This window comes from Myxine glutinosa, chromosome 3 (genome assembly GCF_964187855.1).
Source record: "Myxine glutinosa chromosome 3, kmMyxGlut1.1, whole genome shotgun sequence".
NCBI lineage: Eukaryota > Metazoa > Chordata > Myxini > Myxiniformes > Myxinidae > Myxine > Myxine glutinosa.
In genome coordinates, this window is record NC_136263.1 from 219,418,693 (window position 1) to 219,436,995 (window position 18,303).

General features: G+C 46.7%; 1 protein-coding gene across 1 annotated transcript in view; it reads left to right on the forward strand.

Moving 5' to 3' along the window:
- The window catches only part of LOC137423882 (LIM homeobox transcription factor 1-beta), a 433,294-nt gene that overhangs the window by 281,828 nt on the left and 133,163 nt on the right, over positions 1-18,303 (forward strand). The window lies entirely within an intron of this gene.

Consider the following 18,303-nt stretch of genomic DNA (forward strand, 5'->3'; position numbering starts at 1 on the left):
CAATAATTATTGAGAGGCTGTTAATGATGTTCCATATAAGACAATGAATAATTAATCGTGAGAACAAAAAAACTTACCTGTCTTCTGATAAAGCTTCATCCTCCATCCTCCAGAGAAACATAACGTGTGTTTAAAAAAGCAAGGTGTGGTTAGAGCCTTTATAGGCAAGGCTGAGTCATTGGCAAGGCTGAGTCATGGCTGAGTCATCCTGTGCCACGTTGGCAACTGGCTCAACAAAAGATGATGCAATGTTTCGCCATAAATGATAGAACCAAGTATCAACCAGACTAAAGAGTGGAGGTGTAATCAACCTTGGTATATAAATGGAAAACATAACGAATGTGAAAAATATCAGATTCAAGAGGTTGAGGGAATCACTGGTCAGAAGGTTCTCAAGACGGATAAACGTATTCATTTGTTAAGTGGGGTAATGGAGGGCGGGAAGAAAAATATATTAGAGTGGAGTGAGAACTTTAATGGTTATCAATCGGATAATAAATATTATAATTTTAAAATGGTATGTGGGAGAGGAGTAGGTCAAACAAGAACCCTCCGTGAAACATACCACTTTATACTTTCACAACAAAAGGTTAAGGAACCTGTATACTTTATAAATATACTTGATGGGGATGAGTTCTATAGGAGAATGGAACTCTTTAAAAAGTTAGAAAGAGATAATATATTTATAGGCTCATTAGTAGAGTGGTCTAAGGAACTACATTAAGGGGGTAGTGGGGGGAATAGGGTAAAAATTACATGTAAGTGAGAAGGATCATAGGTTCATAAGGCTAGAAGGATTATAGGTTCATAAAGGAAGAAAATCATAGGTTCATAAGGTGAGAAGGATTATAGGTTCATAAGGTGAGAAGGATTATAGGTTCATAAGGCGAGAAGGATTATAGGTTCATAAGGTGAGAAGGATTATAGGTTCATAGAGGGAGAAATAGAGGTGTTTACGATTTTTGAAAAAGACAAGGGGGTAAATGACATTAGATAGGGATTTCCCATGTTAACGGAGGTGTCCCAGAAGCAACATTTATCACCTACTAATAGTCTATATGTATTACATCATCTAGTTATGTAGTGCATTGTCTAGATACATATTCCATCATCTAGTTATGTATTACATCATCTAGTTATGCAGGGCATCCTCTAGATACATAGTAGATCATCTAGTTACGTAGTGCATCATCTCGTTACATAGTACATTGTCTAGTTATGTCGTGCATCATCTAGTTACGTAGTACATTGTCTATTTACGTAGTGCATCATCTCGTGACGTAGTACATTGTCTATATACATCGTACATTGTTTAGTTAAGTTGTGCATCATCTATTGAAGTAGTGCATCATCTAGTTACATAGTACATAGTCTAGATACGTATTACATCATCTAGTTATGTAGTATGTCATCTAGATGCAGAGTACATCATCTAGATACGTCTTACATTGTGTAGTTATGTAGTACATCATTTTGTGATGTCGTGCATCATCTAGTTACGTAGTGCATTGTCTTGTTACCTCGTGTGTCGTCTAGATACGTAGTACATCATCTAGTTTTGTAGTACATCGTCTAGATATGTAGTACATCATCTAGTTATGTTGTACACCATCTAGTTACGTAGTACATCATCTATGTTTGTCGTATATCATCTAGTTACGTAGTAGGTCATCTATATATGTAGTACATTGTCTAGTTACCTAGTGCACATGTCTAGATATGCAATACATCGTCTCATTAGCTCGTATGTCGTCTCATTACCTCGAACATCCTCTCGTTATCTCGTACATCGTTTTGCTACATAATACATCGTCTCGTTACCTTGTACATCATCAAGATACACAAGAGGTCGTCTACATATGTAGTGCATTGTCTAGTTAGCTAGTACATCGTCTAGATATGTCGTACATCGTCTCATTACCTAGTACGTCATTTCATTACCTCGTACGTCATCTTGTTACCTAGTACATCGTCTACTTACCTAGTACATATATTTACCTAGTACAGCTTCGACTGCTATTACCCTTTATTACTACTGCTACTACTGGTACAACTCCTATTACTATTACTACTGATACTACTTATTTAGCAGCCCAAATTAGTCCCTCCCTATTGTAGGTTCAGCCGAAGAATGTTTTTTCCTCGAGTTTTTCACGAACCGGGTGGCTAGTCATGCCGTTCGGTTCAAAATGGCAGGTATTTTGTAATTTGTTCAGAGTGCCGGCAAACGCACCGTTGGATCTTCAACGTTCACCGGCAGCCATTGGGGCAGATGGGTCCATCGGTCTTAATGTCCATCAGATGGATGACGTACACATTGATGCCTCGCACTGCCTGCCAAACACCAGGACGGCAGTTTATAGCTGGTCCGGGATTCAAACGTGAATGTGAACCAAACATTTCTTGAAAGCTTATGACATGGTATTTTATATCACTGGTTGCTAATGCAGTAAGTCACTGCTAGAGGTAGTGAGATGCCAAAGTTTGAAATTGGTATTTATGCAAAATCCTTGGAACTAGCCGAAACCAGTGGAACATCCACGGAAGGGAGGATGTGGTGTATGGATAGTGTACTGTCGTGGAAGTGGTTTGGGACTCAAGACCAATGACCGGAAAACAGGTTTACAAAGATCCAGACTTTATTAACTCCTAATTCACTTGTTTCAATATAATAGGTACTACAATACTATAACGAATCTAGTAATTCAAGTCGTTGGTTCCTCTTGTTCGCCGGTGATCTCCTGGCGCTGCTTCTCGTTGGTATTCGTTCGTTCCGTCGGGCAGAGCTTCTGAGGACAAGTGATCTCGAGTCAAGGAGATGTTCCCGCTTTTATGGGCACCGCAGCATTAATCCTTCCTCCGCTAATCCTAATCCGTTCTCCGCAAACGTTACTCGGTCGTCTCACCGGCACCAGCTCGCTCCACTCCTGCTGCGAGTTTCCATTTGCCTCACAATAGGAGGGTGCTCCAGCCTGGGGCTGTGACCAGGTGGACAAGAGATTACCATTCCCAAGAGATACATTCCTGACATTCATTTACGAAATAGTTTCTCTGCTTCGTGTTCCAATTCCAACGATCAACAAGATCTCTACTTCCATATTAGTTTTGATTAATGCTGGAGTACATTTAATACCATGCAGTACAGTATATTAATGCATTACAGTACTTCCACAGTACCATTACGGATGGCATAGGGGATTTGCTTGTCCGAGTAAGAGTTAGGAAGAAAGATGAGAATGAAGAGTGCGTATATGAACAACGTATTTATTGCAATCTACTTAAATGCCAACGCTATGATATACTTTTGAAAAATGAATGGATTCATAATAGGAATCGGCATAGCACCACTCTGGGATTGTCCACTCAGTGGATGGCTTGCTGTCGCCTTTGACTGTCCAATCAGCGGACGGCTTGCTTCGCCTTCGCCCAGCAGACGCCAATACGATGGCGTCGTAAGATGGCGTCGTATCGGCAGTTAATCGGATGCTTTTGGGCCCCAACGTCGGCTAATTCAGATTTTTCGAGTATGCCTGTACGTGATAAACAAAGAGCGCGGTTCGTAGATCGTAAATCCATTAGTGCCATGGGCATCGGGTCACTGGGTGCGGCGTAAAAGGGATAACAAAGTCGAGTCCTTACGCTATTATTATATAGACTAGCCGAAACCCGTGGAACATCCACGGAAGGGAGGATGTGGTGTATGGATAGAGTGTACCATTATGGATGGCATAGGGGATTTGCTTGTCTGAGTAAGAGTTAGGTAGAAAGATGAGAATGAAGAGTGCGTATATAAACAACGATCACCGACACCGGCACAAATGCATGCTCTGGATTGTCCACTCAGTGGACGGCTTGCTTTCGCCTTCGCCTGTCCAATCAGCGGACGGCTTGCTTCGCCTTCGCCCAGCAGACGCCAATACGATGGCGTCGTAAGATGGCGTCGTATCGGTAGTTAGTCGGATGCTTTTGGGCCCCAACGTCGGCTAATTCAGATTTTTCGAGTATGGCTGTACGTGATAAACAAAGAGCGCGGTTCATAGATCGTAAATCCATTAGTGCCGTGGGCATCGGGTCACTGGGTCTGGCGTAAAAGGGATAACAAAGTCGAGTCCTTACGCTATTATTATATAGACTAGCCGAAACCCGTGGAACATCCACGGAAGGGAGGATGTGGTGTATGAATAGAGTGTACCATTATGGATGGCATAGGGGATTTGCTTGTCCGAGTAAGAGTTAGGAAGAAAGATGAGAATGAAGAGTGCGTATATGAACAACGATCGCCGACACCGGCACAAATGCATGCTCTGGATTGTCCACTCAGTGGACGGCTTGCTTCGCCTTCACCTGTCCAATCAGCCCGGCTTGCTTCGCCTTCGCCCAGCAGACGCCAATACGATGGCGTCGTAAGATGGCGTCGTATCGGCAGTTAATCGGATGCTTTTGGGCCCCAACGTCGGCTAATTCAGATTTTTCGAGTATGGCTGTACGTGATTAACAAAGAGTGCGGTTCGTAGATCGTAAATCCATTGCCACTCAGTAGAGCGCATACTCCCGCCGTGGGTCAAGTTGGAATAATACGTTTTGTTTAACATCCCCTCTCCCCAAAACAATAAATGAAAAGGAAAGTAAGCCCTAACTGTCAGATAATTTATTTTGATATATCTCGGAATTAGAGGAGAAAAACATCATTTAATGCATGTGTATGCATTAAATTGGCTTTAAGAATAAGAATAAAAGCTTTAATGCAGTAAAACAGAAAAATGTTTTCCCACAAAATTCCCCCAAAAAATTCCTGGATCCGGAATAATATCCTGAGCTTCACCAAAAACTAATCAATTCTTCCTTATCCCAAGGGCAATCATCCCACCAACTTTCATCCAAATCCGTTCAGAACTTTTCCAGATATCTTGTTCACGAACATACGAACACACAAACATACGAACACACACACACACACACACACACACACACACACACACACGCACACGCACACACGGACGGACACGATCGAATGCATTACTCCCACCGAGCTATCTTGTGCTTATTCCATGAACGATCGACGAATACAAAATGGAACCCATGACCCATGTGACCAGAAATTTCTGGGATTTCTAGTAGGCTATATATAAGGAATCGATAGCCCCCTAATACGAGGCTCCTCCCCTCCCCGCATCCCACGAGGGTCACACACATGATGAAGTTGCTCACCTGTCTCTGCCATGTCAAAGCTGCTGCATCCGAAGTCACTCACATGGACACGCCATGTTGATAGAACAGAACGCGTGGGGCTCGCACGCAACAGCCATTTTGATGTGGTCGTGTGGGGCTCGCATATGCGGAACCGCCATGTTACTGCCTTTGTGTGGGGAGGTGAGAAATGACAATGGGATAAAATGTATTCAAAAAATATTTCACAGGCAGAAGTTTTACCTCAACGCCAATAATAATAAGAGGTCAGGTTCTCACACGGAGGTTTATTCAGGTAACGCTGCTCGGTCCAAGGCCCAGTCCCCGAGAGACCGCGCGCATGCGCGAAAAACCCGGTGCACGGGAGGAGCCAGAACCCGTGGAACATCCACGGAAGGGAGGATGTGGTGTATGGATAGAGTGTACCATTATGGATGGCATCGGGGATTTGCTTGTCCGAGTAAGAGTTAGGAAGAAAGATGAGAATGAAGAGTGCGTATATGAACAACGTATTTATTGCAATCTACTTAAATGACAACGCTACGATATACTTTTGAAAAATGAATGGATTCGTAATAGGAATCGGCATAGCGCCATTCTGGGAGTGTTACGTCTCGCCACCTGCTACACCTCTCTGAGTTACGAGGATTTATGCAACGCACCCCGAGTATCGCAACGTCACTCCATTTAACTTTATTAAAATGACGATAAAGACGTTTCCTTATATATCCTAATTTAAAATGTTCAAGGGAATAAAAAGACCATTTGGTTCACACCAGCCATGTTCACACCACTCGACTGTCCAATCAGCGGACGGATCGCATCGCCTTCGCCCAGCAGACGCCAATACGATGGCGTCGTAAGATGGCGTCGTATCGGCCGTTAATCGTATGCTTTTTGGCCCCAAAGTCGACTAATTCAGATTTTTCGAGTGTGGCTGTACGTGATAAACAAAGAGCGCGGTTCGTAGATCGTAAATGCATTAGTGCCGTGGGCATCGGGTCACTGTGTGCGGCGTAAAAGGGATAACAAAGTCGAGTCCTTACGGTATTATTATATAGATTGACTTTCTCGATGTGTGCCCCTCAGCAATTCAGACAGGCATTGATCCTGACTCCAAAGTTCTGTCCAACTTTTCTGTAGGTCTCAGGTGGTTCTCCCCCCTCCAGAAAATGTTGTTGTGGTTGTTGATGGCACCGTTCAATTGGAAATGGGCTTCATCACTGAACCACATCAGGTTGATCCAGTTTGGGTACCGCTCCATCCTGTCACTGAGCCAATTGCACATATCAAGTCTCCTTCTCATGTCATCTTGACTCAGTTTATGCCTAATAGAAATGATGTATGGGGAAAGCTCAGTTCCTTAGCGAGGATACGCCAGACTGATGTTGGTTTGATCCCCAGCTCCTGGGAGCGCCGGCGGTGGGACTTCTTTGGTCTGTCCACTGCAGAATCCCGCACGGCGTCGATGTTGGTTTGTCTCTTGGTTACTGATGCTGGCCTGCCACTGTTGCCCTTGCTCTGGTTGTGCATTGTACCCTTGTGCTCAAAATGTTTCACAATACCTTAAATGGCACAATTTGTGCGTCCATCATATGTTCTGAGGTCGTATTCCCGGCAGAACCTCCGGCGGGTGTCTACATATGATTTAGTCTCATACCACAGAGCCACCACTTTTGTCTTCTGCTCCACTGCCAATGGCATAGTTGAGCTACGGAGCTAAAAATCCCAGGGAAGAAATACCACGATAACAGCACCAAACGCTGACAAGGAAAACGGTATAGATGAAAAAACAAAGAAATCGCAGGAAGTCAAAGTTGTATCAATATTTTTGAAACACCCTGTACATCAATACATTTTTAATAACCCAGCAGTGCTAAACTGTAGACATATATATATATATATATATATATATATATATATATATATATATATATATATATATATATATATATACATATATACACACATATATATATATATATATTGCTACGGTTTTGAGGTTTGTAAAGTGAGCCTAATAAAGGTTAAAGGTTGTCCCCCATAGATAGTCACACAAGCAACATGTAGCCTCGATGGTAGTATAGTTATTTCTTAGTATGTGTGAGAGTAGGCCCTTTCCAGTGTGGATTCTGCGTTGTGTAAAGACAGGAGAATAGGTCCTACTTCTGCAAACCATTCTACCTCTATAGGCGGAATCCATTTTGCTGCCATTTGCTTGCTCACTAGTCGAGTTAGCACGAGGTAGGCCTTAGAAGGAGGGGGCGGCCTCGAGATCGGCACGGCAGAGGCGATGACTGTAAGCATGAGCCGCCAATCAGGGCTCAGAGGTGGTTGCGTCAGAGGGCGTGGTGAGAAGATTCTAGTGAGTTCCAGAAGGTTCGCGGGGCGGGCCTATATAACCCAATGCACAAAGCCCTCAGAAGGACTGGCAGGGACTTGCAGAGAGGGAGAGGACTGGCAGAGGACTTGCAGAGGAGAGAGAGGACGTGCAGAGAGAGGACTTGATGAGAGAACTCGCGTTGTACTGCTTGATGAACTTGACTATCGAATAAGAACGCGTGCGCTAACCAACACCAAGGCGTTGAGGAAGAAGAGTTGGTCGCTAGAGATACCGGGCGCAGCCAGGCACGTTTATAATGAACTTGCGCGTTTCAGCCAAGCGAGTGAACGAGGTTGAGTAATCGCCCCTTTGCCGTAAAAGCCCTCCCTACCGTTCGCCCCGATATATCGCCTTTGCTCGAGAAACGTGCTACGTGGCCCTGCCTTCGCCGATCAACATCTTCGCGGACGTGCCGGAGACCGTGGAGAGCTGGACGAGGACCATCCTTGGACACACTGGGGAACACCTGCCCATCTGCAATACCCCATGTGAGTGTGAGATGGGCCCGTTCTCTCTGGGATAGTTAAGACTGTATAAGGATTTCTCTGTGTCTTTTTCATCCTTGAGCTGTATATACGTGTAATAATAATTAAACCAATCTGTTCTTTCTTCTTGATTCGATCGTCTTTGTGGTTTCATCATTGACTAAGCGTGGCACGAATAAGATCGCTTAAATCGGGGTCCATTAATTATAACTGTGCGGATCACGTGAATGCAAACCGCTCGGCGTGTTCCAACCACACGTGGTTCATGCGAGGCTTGTTTCCTCGCTTCCAGGGCAGCGCGAGTACTTAGGTACGAGCGAGAATTTGGTCCCGAAACCCTATTTGGCGCTGTCCGGAAGGGACGTTGCAAGCCCCGGTTCCGCCAGGTCCAGTAAAGACAAGGGGATTAATCCCCCCTTGATAAGGGGAAGAAGGCCGGCGAGAGAACCATAACAATTGGTATCAGGAGTTTGGGATAGGACCCGAAGTGCGCTTAACGCACTACAAATTACGAGCGACCAAAATTTAGTTTTTAAAATCCAAAATTAAATTTGTGCCATGGAAAGCCAAAGCGATCGAATGCCGGTGGGGATAGAAGAGGAGGTAGATAATGAAAAATGAATGACCCAGGACCGAGAGGGACAGTTGGTAGTAGTGTAAGCAGAAAAGGGTGCGGCAGCTGGTGAAGAAAATGGCGGCACCTCGCACGTGGTGGCGAGAGCCGAGCCCGCAGCACCAATGGATATGGACCTTTTTATGGCACAAATGATGACATTTTTGATCAAGTGGGATGAAGAGAACAAAATGTATGCCCAGGGAAACAAATCCACCAGGGAAATTAACAAATGGGTGCTCAAATGACTAATCAAATAGAGGAAATGAGGGGCGAAATAAAAAAGTCCAGGTGTGAAGTGGAAAAAATGATGGCAGAGTCAAAGAAGGACATAAAAGAAATAGGGGAGGACATTGGGCGCAAGCCGAGCGAGAAGGTCGCATTGGTACGCGACGAGGTAACACGATGCGAGGAACGCGGGGAGAGCGGGGTAGGGCAGAGCGCGGCTAAATTGACCGAGGGGATAGAGATCGCGACACGGGGTGTAGGAAAACCGGTGATAGTCAAATTGGATAAAGAAATGTCGGGAGCGCCGGGGAAGGTCGAATTGGAAGACGAAATTTTATGGGCGCCGACGGTCGAGGTAGAAAATGAAATGATTATAATTGAAATTGGGGCCGAAGAGACGGCAGGGATAGAATCGGAAAATGTATCACGGGAGGTCGAAATGGAATTTGCACAAAGTCTGCATTTGCACCATGATGTCGGGCTTGCTAACCCCAATGAAGGTTTGCAGATGTGGTTGCCGGAGAAGAAGGTCCCTAAGGTGAGCAGGAATATGTATGGCAGGAAAAGGTTTTTGGCGCGCTTGGGATCGAGGCGTAGCCCGGGCGCTCGTGGAAGGTCCTTTGTGCGGTGTATGCGAGCGAATGGCGCGCGTGTGAGAGAGAAGTGTGCGCCGGAGCGTGAATGTGAGTGGGACGAGTGCTTCAGAGAAGAGTGTGAAACAGAGTGTGCGATGGCCGAGGAGAGTGAGGGAGTATGCACACCGGAGCGTGTTGTAGAGAGTGTGCAGGAGTGCACATCAGAGCATGCGATTGGGTGTGTACCGGGAGAGTGCACACCCGTGGACGTTACGGAGTACGTAACGGAGGGGTGTACGCGAGGGTGTGCGATGGCCAAGTGTGTAACTGAGTGTGTGGAAGGTATGAGTGCACCTAGGTGTGCAGGTGCGAGTACGGTGTGCGAGAGAGAATGCACACCGGATCGTGTGCAGAGAGAGCGTGCGGTAACCAAATGTATGGAGTGTATGGGAGGCGCTGGAGCACCGCGTTTTGCGAGTGTGGAATGGGTCTCGTGTGGTGAGAACGCGGCCCGAGCATCGACGCAGACCGGGGTAGCGTTTAGCGCGACGTATAGCCGACGCGAGCCCTCGGTGCGTGGTGTGCTTTGTGTGCTGCGGGGATCGGCGGAGATCGTTGCCGCGGTGTTCTCACAAGGACCACCGAGCATGGACGTTACGGAGCGCCGTGCATGATCCGTGCCAGGCCCCGACCTGTATGGTCGGCGCTGCGCCTTGGCGGGAAAGGCGATCGGCACGGTTCGAGGGGGTGGGGGGGTAGGAGAGGTTGGGGTTTCGCTCCCTGGCGGCTGCGATGCTCCGACCGTGGGCAGTTGGGCCATCGTGCATGGGACCGCAAGGCTCCGCGCAGAGATGGAGCCTTGAACCTTGGCCCAAGCAAGCCTCCTCCCCTGAATCGAAAATGCCGGACGGACCCAACCAACAGGCGACCAACCACCCGCATGCATCGCTCGGCTTTTCGAAGCCGAGCTGTGAAAATGTATTTCCGCACCGAGAGGCTCGAGTACAATGGACAGATAGCAATGGTGTTGGCGAATGGTACCCGGCATGGGGGAGTGGTGGTTTCGCCATTCCTCACATTCAGGGCTCATGAGCACTAGATTATGGGGTGGCAGTGTAAACTAGCCGAGGGTGGGCTAGGTTAATTGATAGGGATTTAGAAAAATGACAGTAGATGACAAGATTTAAGTAGGGACATTTGTACAGGTAGAGGGGACGTAGTTAGATTAGGTGGATGATAATGACGAGGGTGTGCTTAGTGTAAGGGAAGACGGGGAAGCACGAGCTTTAGGGGAAGTAGTCAGTTAGATGATGCTGTGTGTGTGAGGATCTGTGTGTATTGAGCTTGAGCAAATGAGGAATTGGATGAGAATAACCAGAAGTGGTGTATTGAGGACAAATGGAGTTGTGTTGAAGTGAATTGACTTGCATGGTGTGCAAGTGGAAAAAGGAATGTGAGCACAAGAGGTGTGCCGGGAATAATTGGTGTGGAATAAATGGTGTGGAATAAATGGTGTGGAATGAGTGGTGTGGAATGCTTGGTGTGAAGTAAAAGGTGTGGAATGCATGGTGCGAAGGAGTGAATGGGGGGAGATGGACCCATTCACGAATACCTGGGGTGGGTAGTTTAAAGTCAGGTAGACGGCTTAGGTAAATTGTTGGATATCGACACCTGTGGTGCAGGAAGTAGCAAGAAGTGCCTGGTTGGGTGCATGAGTCTATGGAATGGCTGGGCGTGTGGGCTTTGTTGGTGCGCATGGTTATTGAAGCACTCCGCCACTGGTAGTTTGTTGGCCATGTGAGGCCGCAGGTAGTCTCTGGGAGCCAGTTAGAGTTATGAGTAGTGTTCAGTGGGGCCCGAGGATCCTAGGAAAGGACCCGGGTAGCCCAATGCCTAGGAGGGCATCAGGGGGTGAGAGAGCCAGGAGGGGCCTTCCCCAATTTAGGTAGTCGCAAGGAGCAAGGTAAGCTCGGGTGGCGACTTCAGTGGTGGACGTGCGCAGGTAATTGGACCTGCTAGTGGAGCCACATGACCCAGCCCCGAAATGGTGCAAAGGCACAGTGTGAAAAATTAGGGAGTGAGACCCAAATTTGGAAGGCACCAGGTGGTCAATGGAAATCAGGTTTTTAGAACCGCATCGTTTAAAGATGCCGATTGGCAGGACATGACCCCGGGTAGTGTAAAGGAGTTAATGTAACTAGAGTAGTTAGGAAGAGGAATCCCCTTCGCGCCATCCACATTCATTCACCAAGAAGAACAAAGCTCCGCACCAGCACCAAGTAAACTGTTTGAGAGTGTAAGACGCATCATGACGTGAAAGTGACATTGTGTGTTATTCCATCTCTTCCTTCTTGGGTGGGATTGGAAGACGAATTTGGCTTAGAGGGGGATCTGGGAGACAGGAGGGGGGGGGGGGTACGGACTGTTAGGGACGAGCTTGCTCTGCTCGCTCTCCCGTGCCCCTCATGCTGCATTGCCTTGTTTTGATGTGTACCTTTGCGCCCTTTCTGCTTTGCTGACTGTGCTTTGTCTCTCCTCCCCACCCATGGACCCACTTTGGAGGAGGAGTTGTGCAGCAACATCGAACTGTGCGGATGCACCTTGCTACACCTGTGCAGCTGCACCTTCCTACGGTGTGCGGCGCCCCGGCTGTGCTTTGCTACACCTGTGCAGCTGAACCTCGCGGCACTTTGCTGCCATATTCTTTATTATAACTTTGCTGCACGTGTACAGCACACTTGCTGCCACAGACACTTTGCTGCACCACATTACACATGGACCACACGTTTTGTGGCCTTACACTTTGCTGTGCAGTACTTTGCTGCAAACTTACCTTGCATCTTCGGACCACGTGCTTTGAGTGGCATCAATGTCACGCAGTTGGACCACATAGGGTTGGCCCTGCTGACAAATAAAAACGAACACGGGTTTTTGTACATTTTATTCTTGGTGTGCCAGGAAAGAAGAACGTTAAACTTTAGTGCACACAGAAGATGAGACATGCAGGAAGCAAGAAGATGCAGGAAGACAGAAGATGCAGACAGCCACCAGCAGCAGATGTGAACTTTTTGATCAATGTGTTTTGTGTATTGTGGATTGCTGTGCTTTCTCTCCCCTCCAATCTTCTTTCCACAAAGAACAGGTCCTGGGTTATAGAAATGTAAATAATTAGGTTTTGTGGTTGTAAATAAGATGCTACCCACCGGCTTTATGTTTAGTTTGAAATTAATTCCGCAATTCGGTTAATTGTGGGTGCGAGTCTGTTAGTTAATTACACAACGCAGTAGGTGGGACATATCTAGTGTTGTAAAACTGTCACATACATGGGTTAGATTAAATGTTAGGGGGAACCACATCTAAGTGTCACACGTAATTAAAAGCTAGTCCCAAGTCTTTCTCAAAACCGGTCGTTCCCACTTGGGTAGGTTCGACTCGGGGACGAGTCTGATGAGGGAGGGGGGCAGTGCTACAGTTTTGAGGTTTGTAAAGTGAGCCTAATAAAGGTTAAAGGTTGCCCCCAATAGATAGTCACACGAGCAACATGTAGCCTCGTTTGTAGTATAGATATTTCTTAGTATGTGTGAGAGTAGGCCCTTTCCAGTGTGGATTCTGCGTTGTGTAAAGACAGGAGAATAGGTTCTACTTCTGCAAACCATTCTACCTCTATAGGTGGAATCCATTTTGCTGCCCTTTGCTTGCTCACTAGTCGAGTTAACACGAGGTAGGCCTAAGAAACAGGGACGGCGTCGAGGTCGGCGCGGCAGACGCGATGACGGTAAGCATGAGCCGCCAATCGGCTCAGAGGTGGTTGTGTCAGAGGGCGTGGTGAGAAGAGTCTGGTGAGTTCCAGAAGGTTCGCGGGGCGGGCCTATATAACCCGATGCGCAAAACCCTCGGAAGGACTGGCAGGGACTTGCAGAGAGGGAGAGGACTGGCAGAGGACTTGCAGAGGAGAGAGAGGACGTGCCGAGAGAGGACTTGATGAGAGAACTCGCGTTGTACCGCTTGATGAACTTGACTATCGCATAAGAACGCGTGCACTAACCAACACCAAGGCGTTGAGGAAGAAGAGTTGGTCGCCAGAGATACGCGGGCGCAGCCAGGCATGTTTATAACGAACTTGCGCATTTCAGCCAAGCGAGTGAATGAGGTTGAGTAATTGCCCCTTTGCCGTAAAAGCCCTCCCTACCGTTCGCCCCGATATATCGCCTTTGCTCGAGAGACGCGCTACGTGGCCCTGCCTTCGCTGATCACCATCTTCGCGGACGTGCTGGGGACCGTGGAGAGCTGGACGAGGACCATCCTTGGACGCGCTGGGGAACACCTGCCCATCTGCAATACACCGTGTGAGTGTGAGTCGGGCCCGTTGTCTCTGGGATAGTTAAGAATGTATAAGGATTTCTCTGTGTCTCTTCGTCCTTGAGCTGTATAGACGTAGAATAATAATTAAACCAATCTGTTCTTTGTTCTTGATTTGATCGTCTTTGTGGTTTCATCATTGAGTAAGCGTGGCACGAATAAGATCGCTTAAATCGGGGTCCATTAATTATAACTGCGCGGATCACGTGAACGCAAACCGCTCGGGGTGTTCCAACCACACGTGGTTCGTGCGAGGCTTGTTTCCTCGCTTCCAGGGCAGCGCGAGTACTTAGGTACGAGCGAGAATTTGGTCCCGAAACCCTATTTGGCGCTGTCCGGAAGGGACGTTGCAAGCCCCGGTTCCGCTAGGCCCAGTAAAGACAAAGGGATTAATCCCCCTTTGATAAGGGGAAGAAGGCCGGCGAGAGAACCATAACAATATATATATATATATATATATATATATATATATATATATATATATATGTATATATATATATATATATATATATATATATATATATATATATACAGTGGAACCTTGACTTACGAGTTTAATTTGTTCTGTGACCGAGCTCGTAACTCAAATTGCTCGTTTCTCAAATCAAATTTCCCCATTAAAATGCATTGAAATGCTATTAATCCGTTCCAGCCCGCCAAAAACCACACCATTTTTTTTTTAAATATGCAGTATATATAAAAATATCTCGCGCTTTATATTTCACCTGTATGCAGCATACAAGTTGGCAGGATGGCCTGGACTGGAGGTACGCACACTTGACTCTAAACTGTCCAGCCTGGGTTTGAATCCCGACCCAGCTATAACCTGTCATGTCGGTGTTTCACAGGCAGGGTGATTCATCAATGTGTGTACCGCTAAACTGGGCGCCCCGTTTGCGTCCCATTAGTTGTTGGATGTTAAGGATCTCACCGTGTCTTCCACAAAGAGAAGGCGAGCTATCGCCGGCACTCTGAACAAGTTGTGGCCTGGCATGCTCTTCTCCTCTGCCGTTATATACGTCCTCCTCGGCATCTTTTTCCAGAAGAGCCCTGTCTCGTCACAGTTGAAGATTTGCTGGGGGATGTATCGTTCGGCTTCTATCAGTTCAGCAAAAGTTATAATAAAATCTTCAGCTGCCTTCACATCTGCCTCACCAAGTCGACAACACGCACACCTCGCTCATGTTTTTCGACGATTGCGTGTTTTATATCCAAGCACATCATCCTCTTCTTCTTCTCAGTACTGCCCTTGGCACTCAATTACTTAGGACCCGTGGTTAAAACTAAGAAATTTTCCAAAATAACCAACATGCAAAAACAAAAATGCAGCGATATACGGCAGAGATACTGTACTTGCACGGCAAGATAACCACGTGACCGGAACCCACCTGGTGGCGGCTGGCGTAAACTCAAAATAACCAACATGCGAAAACAAAAATGCAGCGATATACGGCAGAGATACTTGCACGGCAAGATAACCACGTGACCAGAACCCACCTGGTGGCGGCTGGCGTAAACTCAAAATAACCAACATGCGAAAACAAAAATGCAGCGATATACGGCAGAGATACTTGTACGGCAAGATAACCACGTGACCGGAACCCACCTGGTGGCGGGTGGCGAAAGCTCATAACTCAGATCTCGGCTCGCATCTCAAAGCAATAAACCGCCCGAGCAACGGCTCGTATCTCGAAAAACTCGTAAGTTGGTGCACTCGTAAGTCAAGGTTCCACTGTATATATATATATATATATATATATATATATATATATATATATATATATATATATATATATATATATATATATACGTATATATATATATATATACGTATATATATATATATATATACGTATATATATATATATATATATATATATATATATATATATATATATATATATATATATATATATATATATATATATATATATATATATATATATTGTTACGGTCTGCGGATTAGATGTTATTTTTACCGAGCGGTGGTGTAACCGCGGCCGAACAGTTATTCCCCGACTAACCCGATTCAACCCAAACGTTGGCCGTATCGCGCCACAGATACTCAATCTGGAAAACTCCAAAGCGACCGAATGCAAAGAGGAAGAAGACGTACAGAAGAGTAACAGGGTTTATTATTATTTACACACATAAGCAAAAAGAGCAGTCACGATTATTTACAGGGGACATGAGACGCAGGTGACACAGTGAAAATTACTAGCTTATACAGACTTAGTTACTACCCAGGACAGAACAAACATAACAAACTCACGTAGGCAAAATGGGGAACTTGCGGGCAGGAATGGCTGGAAAGGATGAGCAGGTGGGATCACAGGGCACAGCGAGCAGGTCCACTCCGGGCGGGAAGCGAGAAGCCGGCAGCGCCTTGAAATCCGCTTTACAGCGCACACCGTCAGGGCTTCACGCTGCTGGTTGAAACGGGGCTGCACTCCTCGGCTGTATCTCTCGTGTAGCTTGCTTCGTAAAAGCTCCTCGGCTTTCTCTTGGACCCTTCCTTTTCGTGTACCTCTCCACGCAGTTCAGCTCAGCCTTTCTCTCACTTCTCTCCCGCTCATCTGCTTCTTTTGCACCCCTCTCGCATACCGTTAGCGCGGGTCTGACACGCCCTCTTCGGTTTCGGTACCGCCCTCTCCCCCGTGCTCTGTTTCGTGACCTTGTATGGTAATCCCACGGGCTTGTCTCCTTATTTGGGCATGGGGCTGCACAGCCCCGCCCTTCGTGGCGCGCCCTGGGCTTGCCTCTCCCTGGCGACCCCGCCCCTCCTGTTCCAACAGAGCACGGAGCACATTTTCACTATAGCAGCAAATTGAGAGGGCGTGCACCCCATGCTTGTGAACTGCTTTACCCACAGATGGAGAGTTTGGCTGGGAAATGGAATTATTGAAGGGGAGCTATTCTTAATTGACAATTCGGTGCAATGGAGTGTCATTCTAATGGAAGACAAGGCCTTACTCTAAAACACATAAGATATAAGCTATCGAACAGGGGTATTCTATGATTGGCTGACGTGTATGCTTTATGGACTAATTACCGAGACGCCCTTTTTACCTTTACACTACGGAGGTATTTACAAGGAATCATTACATTTTACAGAGGGTGATATTTACAACAATTTACTATACAATACAACACAATAAAAAAAACACAATCCTCATATCCGCAACACTGCACCCTCCTCCTCTTAGGCACATCCCGGGCCTACAACTTAATTTAGTGTGACACGTAGGTGTAGTTCCCTCTACTTTTAACCTGACCCTGAGTGCGACAGTTTTAAAACATAAATAAATGTGTCCCGCTGCTCCTTTGCACCCTGCCTAACGGACTTACGCCCACAGTTAACCGAATTGCGGAATGGTCTTCAAACTATACATTGACGGTGGGGAGCATTATTTACAATTGACACTACTTTTATTTACAAGACTAACCCAGGACCTGTAATTGTTCTTTCTGGGGGGGAGACAGTCTGCTCTGCATCGACGCACCATGAAAGCACCTATAACGCACCAAAACACCCTCAAGCACCAATCGGTGCAGTCACCACAGTTCATCAGTGCTCAATGAATAAAAATAAAATCAACAACCCCTAACCCTGCAGGTGATCTCTTGCTCTTCGGCTCCCTCTGCTGGCTATTATTATTTCTTCCAGTTGTCTTTTCTTTGCTGGCGGCCTATTTGTGTTAAAACTTGCACCCAACGTGTCCTTTTTATTTATTTATGGCCCACCAGGCCGACTACGTGTGGTTCACCTGGGGGGCATCGGTGCCCTGTGGCCAAGGTCCGCCAGCAAGATTTCGGGCCTTCATGGCCGGTTCCAGCAGAGGGGCCATGCCCCAACCCATGGGGTCCATAAGTAGTGCTCGGCCACAGACATGTGGTCCATAATGTGGTGCATCGATGCAGACAGCTGGTTCTGAGAGTTCCGGGCGCACAATGGCCGACTCACGCACGCTCCCCTCGGCGCCCAGTGGCGCACAGGTCATGTGGGAGACAAAAGGGGAAAGACAAATGAGCGAGGGGTAAGGTCACAAGGGTACACATCAATAAGGCAATGCAAGGCGAAATGCGTACGGAGGGCGAAGTGAGAAAGCTCGTCCCTACCGTACGTCACCCCCCTGTCACCTACACTACCCTTGCCCTTACCCCATATGTACAAAATCTACACATTACAAATTCGTCGCTACTGTCACGTCTCCCCATATTTCCCTTATACCAAATTCGTCTCCACAATCCCTCTACTTCAAAATTTGCCATCACCCAATTCATCATCAATCCTCATAAGGAGGAAGAGATGGAACAACAAAGCACAATGTCACACCCACGTCATGATGCGTCTCACATTCCAAACATTTGCACAATAAAAATAATCAAAACATGGCATGGTGTGGAGGTACGTCATCTCAGGTGAGTGGATGCAGATGGTGCGAGGAGATTTTCATCCTAACTACTTTCTAA